This window comes from Hemitrygon akajei, chromosome 7 (genome assembly GCF_048418815.1).
Source record: "Hemitrygon akajei chromosome 7, sHemAka1.3, whole genome shotgun sequence".
Lineage (NCBI taxonomy): Eukaryota > Metazoa > Chordata > Chondrichthyes > Myliobatiformes > Dasyatidae > Hemitrygon > Hemitrygon akajei.
Genome location: NC_133130.1, coordinates 6215792 through 6231725, shown reverse-complemented (window position 1 = coordinate 6231725; position 15934 = coordinate 6215792). Strand labels below are relative to the sequence as shown.

General features: G+C 44.0%; 1 pseudogene; it reads right to left on the bottom strand.

The window, feature by feature from the left end:
- Positions 1–1508: 1508 nt before the first annotated feature.
- Positions 1509–11252, bottom strand: LOC140729925 (interferon-gamma-inducible GTPase 10-like; annotated as a pseudogene).
- Between the last annotated feature and the right edge of the window lie 4682 nt (positions 11253–15934).

Here is a 15934-nt window from a genome sequence, read left to right as displayed (position 1 = left end):
CAATAGCAGTAACATTCAGAACATCCAGCCCTCACTGAGTCAATGAGTACCAAATGAGGAGGAGTACAGTTAGGGTAAATGGAAGCCACCTTTTTTCCTCTGTAGTTAGGTGGGACTCTTACTCGAGGTAATACGGTAAGTGTGAAAGGTGAAATATTTAATAAGTACCTGACGAGAGACGTGGTGGCAATGTGGAAAGACCTGCCAGTGGATGTAATGGATTTAGATTTGCTTCCAACATTTAAGAGAGATTTGGTTATGTACATGGATGGGAGAGCATGGCTGGCTGTGGTCTAGGTACTGATCGATGGGGCTAGACAGAATGAAGATTTCGGCAAGGACTAGATGGGTCAAAGAGCTTGTTTTTATGTTGTTCTACTCTTTGCATCTATGATTCTATGACTATGTATTGTATTTCGGGCCAGTAATCCTGCCACCTGCCGTGCTGTAAAACCACTGTGTTGTTACCCTGCCCTCTCTCCTGATACACTGAATCACCTGGTTGGGGATCATGAAGGTTAATGGAATTAATTGCTGTTCACAATTAATGAACACCGACCGAGGGGCAGTTGCTTGCTTCCGTCAGATCTTTTAATCACAATTCAAAAGTACATCGAAATATTACAGACGAAGAAAACAAACATTAAGCTGGACTATGATGAAGGGTGTGTGCACACTGCTTGTCAGATTTAGCTACTGCAAGGATACTTGGACTCAATAACACAGGAGACTGAGTTTAAATTCCAGCAGGGCTGCGGAAATTAAATTCATTTTGCTGAACGATTCGACATTGAAGCTGGGAACAGTGACACGAATCCATACCCTACTGGACCCGGCACTGAATAGCGGGAAGGATGTAATCATTATCAATCTGCTGTCAGTGGAACTGCTTGTTGGTATGTGGACCACTAGACCCTCCTGCTCCGATGAAGCATCACTGCCCGAAACGTCGACTGTTTATTCTTTTCCATAGATGCTGCCTGACGTGTTGAGTTCCTCCAGCATTTTGTGTGTGTGTGTTGCTTTGGATTTTCCACATATGCAGAATTTCTCGTGTTTCTGATATTATACATCTACCCCAGGATGACTGAATTTAAATTAAATTGTGAGGCATTCTGATATAAAATGCTGCAGATGCTGGAAATCTGAAATAAACTCAAAAGGGGTGGGGTTGTGGTACATTGGGTCAGGCAGTGACTATGGAGAAACAGCTCCAGGAAATGATGGCAACAGGGACACCCTCCTTATAGGTGTAACAGGAAACACTTGTCTCAAGCTGTGTGACGATTAACAGGAGTTCTCAGGAATTGTTTTTTTTCTCCCTTCCATTGATGCTGCCTGACCTGCTGAGTTCCTGCTGTGTGTTGCTCATGATTTCCAGTATCTGCAGAATCTCTTGTCCAGATGGGGATGCGGTGCCAGAAAGACATTGAATATGGCTGATAGGTATCAGGATGGTATGACAATCCCACTGTGATAGAGTAAGAGGGACACACTGATAACAGCCCTCAATTACCGATGCCTTCAGAGGAAATGGCTACCTTGGCATTTTGCATGACAATTTTAGGTGTTTCCGCCATTGTATCCAGCAGATTGTTCAGCATCATGAGAGTCACCCGAAAGGACGATGTTCCCCAGAGATAGAGCCCAAAATGGGGATGAAGTCAAGCAAGGCTCGACGATTGTCAACACCACTGTTGTGGTGTTTCAATCCATCAATAGCACTACCTGCTCCTGTGTGATCTCCCCGAACACCCAGTTGTGCTCGGTACCAGTCCGCAGATCCGCTACACTGGTCCCCTCTCTCTGGACCAGTTTGTTGAGATACGCTTCATCCAGACCAAGGTTCCTCCTTATGAACAGGATACTGGAGATAACGAGCGCCAGGTCACAGGTAGGAGACAAACCCGGAATAGGAACTACACGGATAACCCCCGACATGGCGGACAGCATCTGGATTAAATGCTACTAAGCCTTACGTTTTCTCTCTGTAGCGAGTAAATAATTGCAACTTTATACTGATCTCTTAGTAATGGGTTAGTAGAAACAGATAACCTAAAGGCACCAAAGGAATAATCAGTTTGTCAGTTTGTGCACATATTTTAATACATAAGAGCCCCTCTTCCCCACAGTTATAACACACACCCCGTCTCGCGGGACCTCGGCCTCCCGCAGGCCTCTGTGCAGTCCGTCCCTTCAGGTAGGGGCCATCTCTGCCAGTCTCCTCACGCAGAGGGACACCCCTCACTATTTCCCGATTGGAGCTGGCCCCAGTCACTTCATTACAAGTGGCTACCACGGAAGACTGCACCGTATTGAAGGAGACCTCTTCTGACTCCAATGTGTCTTCCTCCTCCCTCACCTCTCTGAGCAACTGAACAAAGGATGGGGAGGCGCGATCTACGGGACTGCTGTTGACTCGTAGCAATCACATCATGCCCCTGGGCCCCCCGGTCCACCTGGTCTATCCTAATCTGATTCACCTCCGATTCCAAAATGAACCCGGTCGCCTCAAACAGTTTCGCCTTCGCACTACCCGGAAAAGATACTCAGAATGCTTTTCTCCTTTCTCCTGACGCAGGCTCTGAAGCCCCCTTAAAAGATCCACCGTGCACCCCGTCAGACCAAAAGCCCCCTTCGATGCTTCTAGATACGCCTGCCAGGTAGCCAAGGGTTTGCTGCCTTTCACGCCTTTTATTACCTCAGCAACCACCCCTCGCAAACTGTCAACCAATCTCTGCCACTTCTCTTCCTCAGAACACTGCCACTCACCCAGCAGCCGAGAAGCATGTCTCTCCAGGTCTCATAATTATCCTCCCCTTCGGGCAGATTGTGGAAGACCTGCCTAAGAAAATTCTTAACTTCTGACGGGGACCCACCATCTTGTTCAACAAGAAGTTATTGGCTGATACCAACTCTGATCCCTCCCCCTTCCTGGAAGAGGGGAACTGTTTAAATTTTCGAAATCTGACCACTCCCTTCCTTCATCCTTTAAAAATGATAGGAGCCGCTCTCGAAAATCTCCGCCCCCAGCTTCTGACAGCTCCACTGGTGTCCCATCAGACATGACAATCCTTTCCTCTGTGACAATATGCACGCCCCATGGCCCTGCATCACTGAGGTCTCTGATAGACGGCAGCATTCCCACCGAGAAACATCAGCACCAATCTGCGCCTAGACAAAGCCTAAATCCCCCATTTTCCGAATCTTTCTGCCTACATTTTCGACCCTACTGATAGCTCTGACCGTAATAAAACATCGAATTAACACTTCGTCCGAGGTATGCATATCTACCCCACTTAACTCGGAGTCCTGCCATGTGCAGAAGTTCGCTGATGACACGGCCATAGTGGGGTGTGTCAGGAATGGACAGGAGGAGGAGTATAGGAAACTGATACAGGACTTTGTGATATGGTGCAACTCAAACTACCTGCGTCTCAATATCACCAAGACCAAAGAGATGGTGGTGGACTTTAGGAGATCTAGGCTTCTTATGGAGCCAGTGATCATTAATGGAAAATATGTGGAGCAGGTTAAGACCTACAAGTATCTGGGAGTACAGTTAGACGAGAAGCTAGACTGGACTGCCAACACAGATGCCTTGTGCAGGAAGGCACAGAGTCGACTGTACTTCCTAAGAAGGTTGGCGTCATTCAATGTCTGTAGTGAGATGCTGAAGATGTTCTATAGGTCAGTTGTGGAGAGCGCCCTCTTCTTTGTGGTGGCGTGTTGGGGAGGAAGCATTAAGAAGAGGGACGCCTCACGTCTTAATAAGCTGGTAAGGAAGGCGGGCTCTGTCGTGGGCAAAGTACTGGAGAGTTTAACATCGGTAGCTGAGCGAAGGGCGCTGATTAGGCTACGGTCAATTATGGATAACTCTGAACATCCTCTACATAGCACCATCCAGAGACAGAGAAGCAGTTTCAGCGACAGGTTACTATCGATGCAATGCTCCTCAGACAGGATGAAGAGGTCAATACTCCCCAATGCCATTAGGCTTTACAATTCTACCGCCAGGACTTAAGAACTTTTTAAAAGCTATTATTAATGCTTTTTGAGATAGTGATTTAGATGCATATCATATTTTTTACTGAGTTAAGTATTGTATGTAATTAGTTTTGCTACAACAAGTGTATGGGACATTGGAAAAAAAGTTGAATTTCCCCATGGGGATGAATAAAGTATCTATCTATCTATCTATCTATCTATCTATCTATCTATCTATCTATCTATCTATCTATCTATCTATCTATCTATCTATCTATCTATCTATCTATCTATCTAATAGGCAGGCATGATTACTTGGTACATCCTCAATCTCACACCAGAGTTCAATCTTATCAGAATCCATCTCCCCTTGTTTAAAAAAACACAAAATGCTGGCAGAACTCAGCAGGCCGGACAGCATCTATGGGAGGAGGTAATAACGACGTTTCGGGCCAAAACCCTTCATCAGGAGTGAAGTAACATGGGATGGTCGAGGAGGGATAAGAAGTGGGGGAAGGGATAAAGTAGAGAGCTAGGAAGTGATAGGCTGGAGGGAAATTGGCTACGGGGAAGGTGGAGAATTATGGGAAATAAAAGAGAAAGAAAGGTAGGGCTGGGGGGAGAGATTATAATAATAGATACGGATGGGGGTAGGGGGGGCAGAGGTATCAACGGAGGTATGTGACCCTTGTTTAAACTGGGGCGAATTACCCCGTATGTGACAAATTCAATCCCGAACGAGTAACCCCCGCAACATAGCCTCCGTGCCCCCAGTTGACCCCCGTTCGCCTAGGGTAAACCACCGTCGCCCCGCCAGTACTGCAATACTTCTGTGCAAATACGGTGTAATGCACCCCCCTCCCAGTACACACTCACAAGACAAATACCAGACAATACCCAAAAGCGAGTTAATAATTGCAACTTTATAGTGATTTCTTGGTGATGGGTTAGTAGAAACAGATAACCTAAAGGCACCAAAGTAATAATCAGTTTGTCAGTTTGTTCACATATTTTAATACAATGGAGTTCACGCCTCCGTTTCCTTTCCTCAAAGACCTTCCAAGCCTTCAGCCACCGGCGAAACCGCCGACGTCCATTATCCGTTGCTCTGGAACCGCTGCCCGCTCCACACACATCCGTCCTCTTCGCTTTCCTCCCGAAAAAGACTGCAAACACCAGCTCAGTTTACACAGAAAAGATAGCATAGCAATTCTGCATTAGTTAGTTTTCCCCTTATCAATACCCATAACACAAACATATGAGACACAGGATCCCATTACAGCATTACAGAGAAGACATTTCATTATAGGATTGTTACGTGTGCTGAACAAACCAGATGGAAATGTGGTCCAGGGCTGACACCCCCCGGGAACTATGCTGCTAATGAGAGAGAGAGATGAAGAACAGAAGGAGAAGCACCTGCTACAGATAAGAGAGAGAGAGAGAGATGGATGATTTAGTATTACGGCTTCTTCACTGATTGAAATGTAAACAATCTTTTGCTGCAAGGACACTTCTTTGCTCGTTAACATTCTTGCTGAGACAGCAGGGAGTGGACTAGTTTGATGGACGTGTACATGTGGGGTTGATGGATGGCTGACACCCCGTCAGTGGGGATAAAAGGCGGGTCTGGGGAGACACCCTCAGACACACCAGTGGACACTGAAAGAGTGTTGTGCACTCACAGGAAGGTGGGGGCCTGGAGGATCGGTTCAGAAGAATCGGTCTGGAGCACGGTGGATGAAGACAGACCGATGGGGATTTGTGTGTGTGTCCTCCCTTGCCTGGGTGACCCAAACAAGGGGTTCAAGATTGGTCAGGAGGCGAAGTTGGTACCCCCATTCGAGGAAATGGATGTCGATAGATACTTCCTCCATTTTGAAAAAAGTTGTTATGCATCAGGACTGGCCTAAGGAGAAGTGGGCTGTTCTCTTACAGTGTGTACTTAAGAGGAAGGCTCAGCCAGCCTATTTGGCATTGTCTATGGATGAGGCTAAAGATTATGTTGAAGTAAAAAAGGCTGTACTGAGGTGTTATGAATTGGTTTCTGAGGCGTACCGGCAGAAGTTCCAGAATTTGAGGAGGCCGTGGGACCGCACGTATTTAGAGTTTGCCCTTGAGATGTAAATGTATTGGGATCGTTGGTGTGCCTCAAAAGGGGTCAATGGAGATTTTGATAGACTGCAAAAGCTGATGCTTATGGAGCAGTTTAAAAGTTGCGTCCCTGAGGGTATGAGGACGTACTTGGGTGAGAAGGAGGCAGAGACTCTGTCTGCAGCCAATCTCACAGTGAACCTCGCCAAAAGTGAGTTCGGCCATGCCATGGTCACGTACCAGGGGTATGTGGTAGGACAGGGGCAACTAGCTCCTGTGCAGGCGAAAGTACAGGCTATTTCTGAAGTCCCTGTCCCAACAAATAAGAGGGCACTGGGAATGTTTTTGGGAATGGTGGGGTACTATCGAAAGTTTTGTAAGAACTTTGCGGATATTGCCCTCCCGCTTACAAAGCTCTTACAGAAGGATGAAAAGTTTGTGTGGCGTAATCCTTGCCAAGAAGCTTTTGAGAGGCTGAAAACCATACTGTATTACCACCTTGTGTTAAAAGCACCTGATTTTTCGAAACCCTTCTCCTTGGCAACCGACGCAAGTGACGAGGCTGCAGGGGCAGTCCTACTGCAGAGAGCTGAGGATGAAATTGAACACCCAGTGGTGTATTTCTCTAGGAAGTTCAATGTGCACCAGAGAAATTACTTCACTGTAGAAAAAGAATTACTGGCACTTATCCTGGCGTTACAGCATTTTGAGATCTACATTTGTTCGGCACAGAAACCATTGATAGTTTATACTGATCACAACCCCTTGGTATTTTTGACTAACATGAACAATAAGAATAGGCGGTTATTAAGTTGGAGTCTGTTGTTACAAGAATTTGATATTAAAATACAACATGTAAAGGGAACTGAAAATGTAATTGCTGATTGTTTATCCAGGTGTTAATTTGAAAGCATATCTGTGTTACTCTGGTAGTTAATGACCATTTCTGTACTATATTAAATTCTGTAATGTGCCTTACTAATTAATTTTCACCCGGTTAAAATCCTTTGAAGGGTGGGGGTGTTATGTGTGCTGAACAAACCAGATGGAAATGGGGTCCAGGGCTGACACCACCACCCCCCCCCCCCCGGGAACTATGCTGGTAATGAGAGAGAGAGAGAGAGAGAGAGAGAGAGAGATGAAGAACAGAGGGAGAGGTACCTGCTACAGATAAGAGAGAGAGAGAGACGAATGATTTAGTATTACGGCTTCTTCACAGATGGAAAGGTAAACAATCTTTTGCTGCAAGGACACTTCTTTGTTCGTTAACATTCTTGCTGAGACAGCAGGGAATGGACTAGTTTGATTGACGTGGACATGTGGGGTTGATGGATGGCTGACACCCGGTCAGTGGGGATAAAAGACGGGTCTGGGGTGACGCCCTCAGACACACCAGTGGACACTGAAAGAGTGTTGTGCACTCACAGGAAGGTGGGGGCCTGGAGGATCGGTTGAGGAGAATCGGTCTGGAGCACGATGGATGAAGGCAGACCATTGGGGACTTGTGTGTGTGTCCGCCCTTGCCTGGGTGATGAGTCCATCACTGAAGAACGGTCTAGCCTAGAACAGAAGGGTCATAATCGGTGACCCCAAAGGTACAAAAGAACAAGAAGACGACAAAAGGTTTGCCTGCTGCAGCTGCTCATCGCTTGCTCTCTCTCTCTCTCTCTCTCTCTCTCTCTCTCTCTCTCTCTCTCTCTCTCTCTCTCTCTCTCTCTCTCTCTCTCTCTCTCTCTCTCTCTCTCTCTCTCTCTCTCTTTCTCTCTCCAACATTGCAACACAACAACAACTACCTTAGCACGAACTGAACTGAACTCTATATTCTCTTATGATAATTCATTTACCCCTAGACTTTGATAGAGCTTGTTTTTACTGTTGATTCTTATTTCTACACTTCTGTTTTTATTATTGCTAACCTGTTTTATATGTATATTGACATTTTTGATACTGTATTGTTTAGTTTACTAATAAACGACTTTAGCTACAGTACCACCAGACTCCAAAGTATCAGTCGATTTCTGCTGGTCTGTTAACCCAGATACGGGGTATGTAACAAGATACAGAGAAGTAATTTTGTTAGCCTGAACAGTTAACACCAGTGTTACTGGTACTGAGAACCCTACATCTCTATAGCAGGTTCAGATGTGTTGGGGGGTAATGTGATGAATAGATTCTTCTGTGTCTCCAACAGAATGGATACCACAACCTCCCTAAATTCAGGAAAATCAAACAAGTCAAGGTTAAAGACGGAATAAAGGAAAACGGAAGTAGTTTGTACCTCTGCTGACTCTAGTGAGGGGATGAAATATTCCCTCACGGTCCGGAACATATCCTCATGGTTATAATCCTTCTTATGGCTTTCTGCCCTGACAGTCTCGTCAATATTAGAGCGCAACAGGTAGAAAAGTTTGCCCATCTTCTTCAGAGCCACAGCTAATAACTTGTCATTCTCCGTGAAATGAACAGCGGTCACAATGATACCCAAATCATACTGGGAAAAGTTGGTTTTCTTCATGAACTTTTTCCCCGGAGACATTGGTGTGTTCAACCCGGGGAAATCATAGTACTGAATGTTAGGAAGTGTGGGGTGGGTGTCAGGTGTTAATTCCAGGATGGTCTCTTTACCGCAGGTTGGGCAGCCCCTTTCTCATTCTAATGCAACCCAAGCAGGGCATTGATCAGGGCCGATTTGCCCTGACTCACCCATCATCGAAATCCGGATCTGTAAATTTTCGAACTGCTTGGATTTTCTCTCGATGGTCAAGTGAAGACCCGTCTCTCCTTCACTTCGATAGGCAGACACCAGATCCTTCACATCCTTGGTGCTGTAATACAAGTTGGAAAAAACACCAGCTATTTCCCACTGAAAGAGGAAAACATGTTTATTACATTGGAGAAGGAAGTTGTCGGGGAATCGCAAGAATTCCTGTTTGAACGAGCCAAATGAATTTACTTCAGCTTGTGACACGCGTGAGAGGGTGGCAATGGTGGTTTGTTTTTCTATTTTGAGAGTGGAAACTACAGGCGATTAACAGATCTCCTGCATTTTGTAGTTCATGTTAATGACTTACATGAGAATATTAGTTCCCTGTTTAGTCAACTTGTGTAAGATAACAATGTTGGTGGTACAGCAGATGGGGCAGAAGGTTGTCTGAGATTACAGCAAGATCCAGATCACTTGGGATTTTGGGAAAAGAGGGGCAGTTGGAATTTATCTCAGAAGCGCAAAATCATTAATTTCAGAATTATAAGTTTTGCAGTCCAAATACAGCATTGGTGTCACAGGTAGATAGGGCAGTAAAATAGAGGTTTGAAGCAACATACACGAAATACTGGAGGAAATCAGAAAGCCAAGCAGCATCTATAACAGTAAACATTATAGAAAGACTGCAAAGGAGATTGACAAGGATGTTGCCTGGATTGGAGAGTGTGCTTTCTGATAATAAGTGAGTGAATTTGGCCTTTTCTCCTTGGAGTGACAGAGGATAAGAGGTGACCTGATAGAGGTGTGTAATATGATGAGAGACATTGATTGTGTGGATAGCCAGACGCTTTTTCCCAGGGCTGAAATGGCTGACATGAGGGGACATAGTTTTAAGGTGCTTGGAAATAGGTACTGAGGGGATGTCAGGGGTATTTTTTTTTTTACAGAGAGTGTGGTGGATACTTGGAATGTACTGCTAACAACAGCGGTAGAGGCAGATACAATAGGGTTTTGCAAGGGAGTCTTAGAGAGGTACATGGAGCTTAGAAAAATAGAGGGAAATGAGGTAGGGTAATTCTAGGCAATTTCTAGAGCAAATTAAATCGTGGGTCAACGGGCCTGTAATATGCTGCGGATTTCTATGTTCTATGATCTATTTCAATATAACTTACCATTCCAACACAAGCATTGTACGCTCAAAATTTCACTGTTGATGTCCTCCCACTTATTAAGTACACCTTTGCCAGAACAGAGAGTGTCCCAATGCACACTTGCCAGATCGATTCTGATACCATCAAAATTAGCCTTTCTCCAATTTAGAATCTCAACCTAGGGACGAGACCTATCTTTTTACATATTTACTTGAAACTGAAGCCACTGTGATCACTAGATGCAAAGTGTTCTCGCAACACAAACTTCTGTCTCTTGCCCTGTTTCATTATCCAAATGCAGATGCAGTATCGAGCAATCTCTCCTTGGGACTTTTATGTACTGATTAAGGAAACTTTCTTGAACACATTTGAGAAACTCCATCCCATATGGTCATTTGTTTGTATGCGAGTCCACAGTCAATATGTGGAAAGTTAAAATCACTTACTATGTCAATCATCTGTTTTTTGCAACAGTTTGCGATCTCTTTACACATTTGTTCCTCTAAACCCCCTGGTCTGCTGAGTGGTCTGTAATATAGCCCGATTACCGTGGTCATTCCTTTCTTATTTCGCAGTTCCACAAATTATGCCTCTGTGGTGATATCACGTGTTACGTGTAAGAACGTGATTGAACAGAGTTTGGAGCATGCGCAGAAATGAAAGAATGATCTGGAAGCGTGGCAGTGTTGAACGTGGGTGCTGTTTGCTATTAAATAAAAGTTATTTTCTTCCAGAATATGCTTCTTTATGAATAACCCACAGTACATATAAAGAACAGAACATGGTGTCAGAAGTCGGTCTGGAAGTATAATACCTTCGCTAAACACGGGAGAAGTGAAGATAATCAGTATAAAAAGAGTGCAAACCTTTTCAGGGTTTGCTAAAAGCTTTAAAACTGCAAGGGTTGCATCCTCTGAACGCAATTCAGCTGACTGGGAACGTAGCTGAAAAGTGGAGAAAATTCAAACAGCTTTTCAAAATTTATTTATTGGCAATCGGAGCAGAAAATAAAATGGAAAAAAAATTAAAGCTGTCATTCTACTCCATGTAATGGGGGATGACGCAATTGAGGTATATAGCCATTTTACTTTTGAAAATGGAGATAATTTGAATCTAAAAGCCATAATGGACAAGTTTGAAGCATTTTGTATACCGAAGTATAACATGACATATGAAAGATATAAATTCTTTACACATAAGCAGAAAACTGGTCAAATGATTCATCAATTTGTTACCGAGTTGAGAAACTGCAATAAAACATGCAAGTTTGCAGAGCTGACGGACTCTCTCATTAAAGACAGAATTGTTAGCGGCATTGTGGATAATGCTTTGAGAGAAAGACTCTTAAGAGAACCTAACGCAAATTTGGAAAAAAACTTTGATTCTCTGCAAACCTTCGGGAACTGTAAAGTCACAGGCTAAAGAGCATTTTTTTTTAAATTGAGAACTGCAGCATACATGCTGCGAATACCGGTGAACATATTAGAAAAAATAATAAAATGACAATGAAACCGACAGAGAGCAAGACGTCATCTGAAAGAAAAAAAAATCTTTGTGATCGCTGTGAGCAGGACCACCGACCTAATAAGTGTCCAGCGTTCGGGAAAATGTTCAATCACTGTGGAAAGAGTAATCATTTTTCATGCTGTTGCAGAAGTAGAAAGCGTATAAAACAAGTAAATGGAATGCTTGAAAATGAACGTGAGGGGTTTTATATAGATGTGTTTTGTGAAAACAAGTAAAGCAAGAATGACTGGACTATTCTGTTGCAAGTAAATCAGAACATGATTCTGTTTAAAGTAGATACTGGAGCACAAGTAAATGTTCTTGTAGTATCTGAGTTTAATGCATTAAAACTAAGACCAAAGTTACATCAGAAAAATATAAAAGTGACTGGGTATTTAAGTGCGGACATTCCAGTTAAAGGAACACGTGTGGCAAAAGAATCACACAAAAATACTGTGCACATGCTTTCATTTGTAGTCGTGCCAAGGAATGTACTGTCAGTATTGGGTTTATATACTGTAAGAGACTGAATTTGGTGAAAAGACGATTAGTCCTGGACAGTGACAGAGTCAGAATACAGTGACTTGATGAAAGAGCAAGAGAGGACAGAATTTGATACTAATGTGGCAAAAGTAAAAGAAGTCATAAAGAAAGATCCCAGACCCATCCCTTCGTTACCAAACCTCCTGGTACAGTATAATACTGATCTGAAGCCAAAGAGTGACTCGAATAAGGATCCAATTGAAGAAGTGAAAGCACAAGTGAAGGAATTGAGAAGTTTCATTGAAATGATGAAGTCTCAGCATAAAAATGAGATTACACAGTTGATGAATGAATTAGATGAAGAAAAGAGGATTCGTATTTCATTACAAATGGCAGTGGAAGGAATTAAGAAAACTACAGTACTTGGAGAAGTACAACCCAGATCATACATGGTCCAAACAGAAGAAGGAGCAGTGTTAAGAAGAAATCGCAAAGCCCACAAGAAAGAGCCAACTTCAGAGTTTCAGTTAACTGATGCAGACCAGACAAAACATGGAAATAAAAACGAAACACAAGAACTGTGTGAACCACTTAGAAGGTCAACTCGTGTTCGTAAACCCCCAGAGAGACTGATAGAGATGTGTTAAATTATGCATTTGCTCTGGTCAATGGTACTAATTGTTTTTCTTTTTAAGGAAAGGAAGACGTGGTGATAAAACCATATATGACCATATAACAATCACAGCACGGAAACAGACCATTGCGGCCCTCCTAGTCCGTGCCGAACTCTTAATCTCACCTAGTCCCACCTACCCGCACTCAGCCCATAACCCTCCACTCCTTTCCTGTCCATATACCTATCCAATTTTACCTTAAATGACACAACTGAACTGGCCTCTACTACTTCTACAGGAAGCTCATTCCACACAGCTATCACTCTCTGAGTAAAGAAATACCCCCTCGTGTTTCCCTTAAACTTTTGCCCCCTAACTCTCAAATTATGTCCTCTCGTTTGAATCTCCCCTACTCTCAATGGAAACAGCCTATTCACGTCAACTCTTTCTATCCCTTTCAACATTTTAAATACCTCGATCAAATCCCCCCTCAACCTTCTACGCTCCAATGAATAGAGACCTAACTTGTTCAACCTTTCTCTGTAACTTAAGTGCTGAAACCCAGGTAACATCCTAGTAAATCGTCTCTGCACTCTCTCTAATTTATTGATATCTTTCCTATAATTCGGTGACCAGAACTGTACACAATATTCCAAATTTGGCCTTACCAATGCCTTGTACAATTTTAACATTACATCCCAACTTCTGTACTCAATGCTCTGATTTATAAAGGCCAGCGTTCCAAAAGCCTTCTTCACCACCCTATCTCCATAAGACTCCACCTTCAGGGAACTATGCACTGTTATTCCTAGATCTCTCTGTTCCACTGCATTCCTCAATGCCCTACCATTTACCCTGTATGTTCTATTTGGATTATTCCTGCCAAAATGTAGAACCTCACACTTCTCAGCATTAAACTCCATCTGCCAACGTTCAGCCCATTCTTCTAACCGGCATAAATCTCCCTGCAAGCTTTGAAAACCCACCTCATTATCCACAACACCTCCTACCTTAGTATCATCAGCATACTTACTAATCCAATTTACCACCCCATCATCCAGATCATTTATGTATATTACAAACAACATTGGGCCCAAAACAGATCCCTGAGGCACCCCGCTAGTCACCGGCCTCCATCCCGATAAATAATTATCCACCACTACTCTCTGGCATCTCCCATCTAGCCACTGTTGAATCCATTTTATTACTGCAGCATTAATACCTAACGACTGAACCTTCTTAACTAACCTTCCATGTGGAACTTTGTCAAAGGCCTTGCTGAAGTCCATATAGACTACATCCACTGCCTTACCCTCGTCAACATTCCTCGTAACTACTTCAAAAAATTCAATAAGGTTTGTCAAACATGACCTTCCTCAGCCAGCATCCCGGCAGTGTGTCCCATGTACCCATCACTCTGTGTAAAAACCAAATGTACATACCCCTCTCTCAAACCGATACTTTTCTCCAATGACTTTTAAACTATGCCTTCTCCGATTAGCCATTGCCACACCGAGCAAACAATCACAGCTGTCCGCTACATCCGTGTATTTTTTCATCTTACGCAATTCTGTCAAATCTCGTCTCATCCTCCCTCGCTCCAAAGAAAAACAACTCGATCTTGCTCACACTTCTCACGCAGGGCATGTCCAGGGAGCATCGTGGCATTTTTACCCCGCATACTCTCAAAACCTTACACATCCATCCGATAATGGGTCGACCGAAACTGATCACAATACTGCAAGTGTGGTGTGATAAGAGAGAAATTATCTCATGTCACGCCCCCGATTGCTGGGCGCTTTGAGTCACGTAGCTCCCTCCTCTCAAACATGTCACCCACACAAGTCAACTGATCGTGTGTCCCAGTAGCATCAACACGTTCACTGGGGGCGCAGACCATGCCAGAGGGGTGGCACGGCGAGACGAACGGTCATGATTTCACCAATCCAAGGGGTGAGGAAATTCGGGGAAGAAGGACAGAAGCTGCAAAGATCTCCCAAACTGGGAAGTATGGGGACTGATGGATCTCCAGCCTTTGACAGGGGTCTGTAGTGGAGGACATAGGGCAATTAGACGTCCACAGGATTGGTCGCAGATAGCTCGTCAGCTTGAAAATGTCGGACAACATTTGGCGCTTGTCAGAAAGTTGCTCAAAATCTAGTACAAACAAAAGGTGGTATGTGCTGAATTGTTGCAGTGATCTTAATCCAAAACAAACATAATTCTACGCACTCTCCAACTGCGTGATGGGAGCTGTCACGCTGCAGCTGAAATACCCTCAAATTCACCCACACAGACCCACCACCTTACCGTTAGACTCAGATGAACTCCAAGAAAAAACAACTCCTTCGTTAAACAGGATGCTCCTAGAATGGGCAATGACGCACTGCCTAGTCTAATTTGAAATAGAGGTCAGCTCGGACCAACAGAGGGTGGCAGACCCCGGCTGCACTGCGTGAAGTAAAATTAACTCAGAGGTCGGAATCAAGGGAAAAGACCAGATCAGACAGGGAAGCTTCCGACACTGGGAAAGCTCCACTTTGGCGACCCTATACAGGGAGAGACGTGTTCACGGGTCCCCTTTCTAAAGTCAGTGAAACCCCTTTGGGAGAATTTTATTTTTCAAAACCACTACATTAGTTTACATCCGAGAATTTGGTTCTTGATACAGCAACATCCCAGTATCCAGATGGAATTCCCCTAAAACACACAGGGAGCCACAACATTGCTTTTGGAACTGGGAGCGGAGACCCTTCAAGATCCGTTCACTGAATTGTTTCAGAAGATCATTCGTTCAACACTGGGGAAGCAGAAGAAGCTGGGTAGGGAATAAGTGCAGGGCCAACAAGGGTACAGCAGACGGGGCGATCAGAAAGCGCAAGGCCTTGGCTAAGTTGTCCTTCATAGAAGATCCATCTGAATGATGGTGCACGGGGTCGGTCACATATATCTGGCAATTTGAAGCCACAGGAACCACATTTAAGAAACTCTTAGGAAGGCACAAGGATGAATGAAAAAAGAGGTCTGTGTAGGAGAAAAGGGTTAGATTGATCTTAGAGTTCAGGCAAGGTAGTGTAGTGGTTAGCAGATCGCTTTACAGTTCAGGTGGCACAGGTTCAATTCCCGCCGCTGCCTGGAAGAAGTTTGTATGTTCTCCTCATAACCATGTGGGATTCTTCAGACTGCTCATGTTTCTTCCTCCAGTCCGAATACGTACTGGTTGGTACGTGAATTGGTCATTGTAAATTATCCCGTGATTAGACTACGATTAAGAACATAAGACATAGGAGCAGAATTAGGCCATTTAGCCCACCGAGACTGCTCCATCATTTCATCATGATCCAGTTGTCTTCTCTATCCCAATCTCCTGCCTTTCCCCGTATCTCTTCATGTTG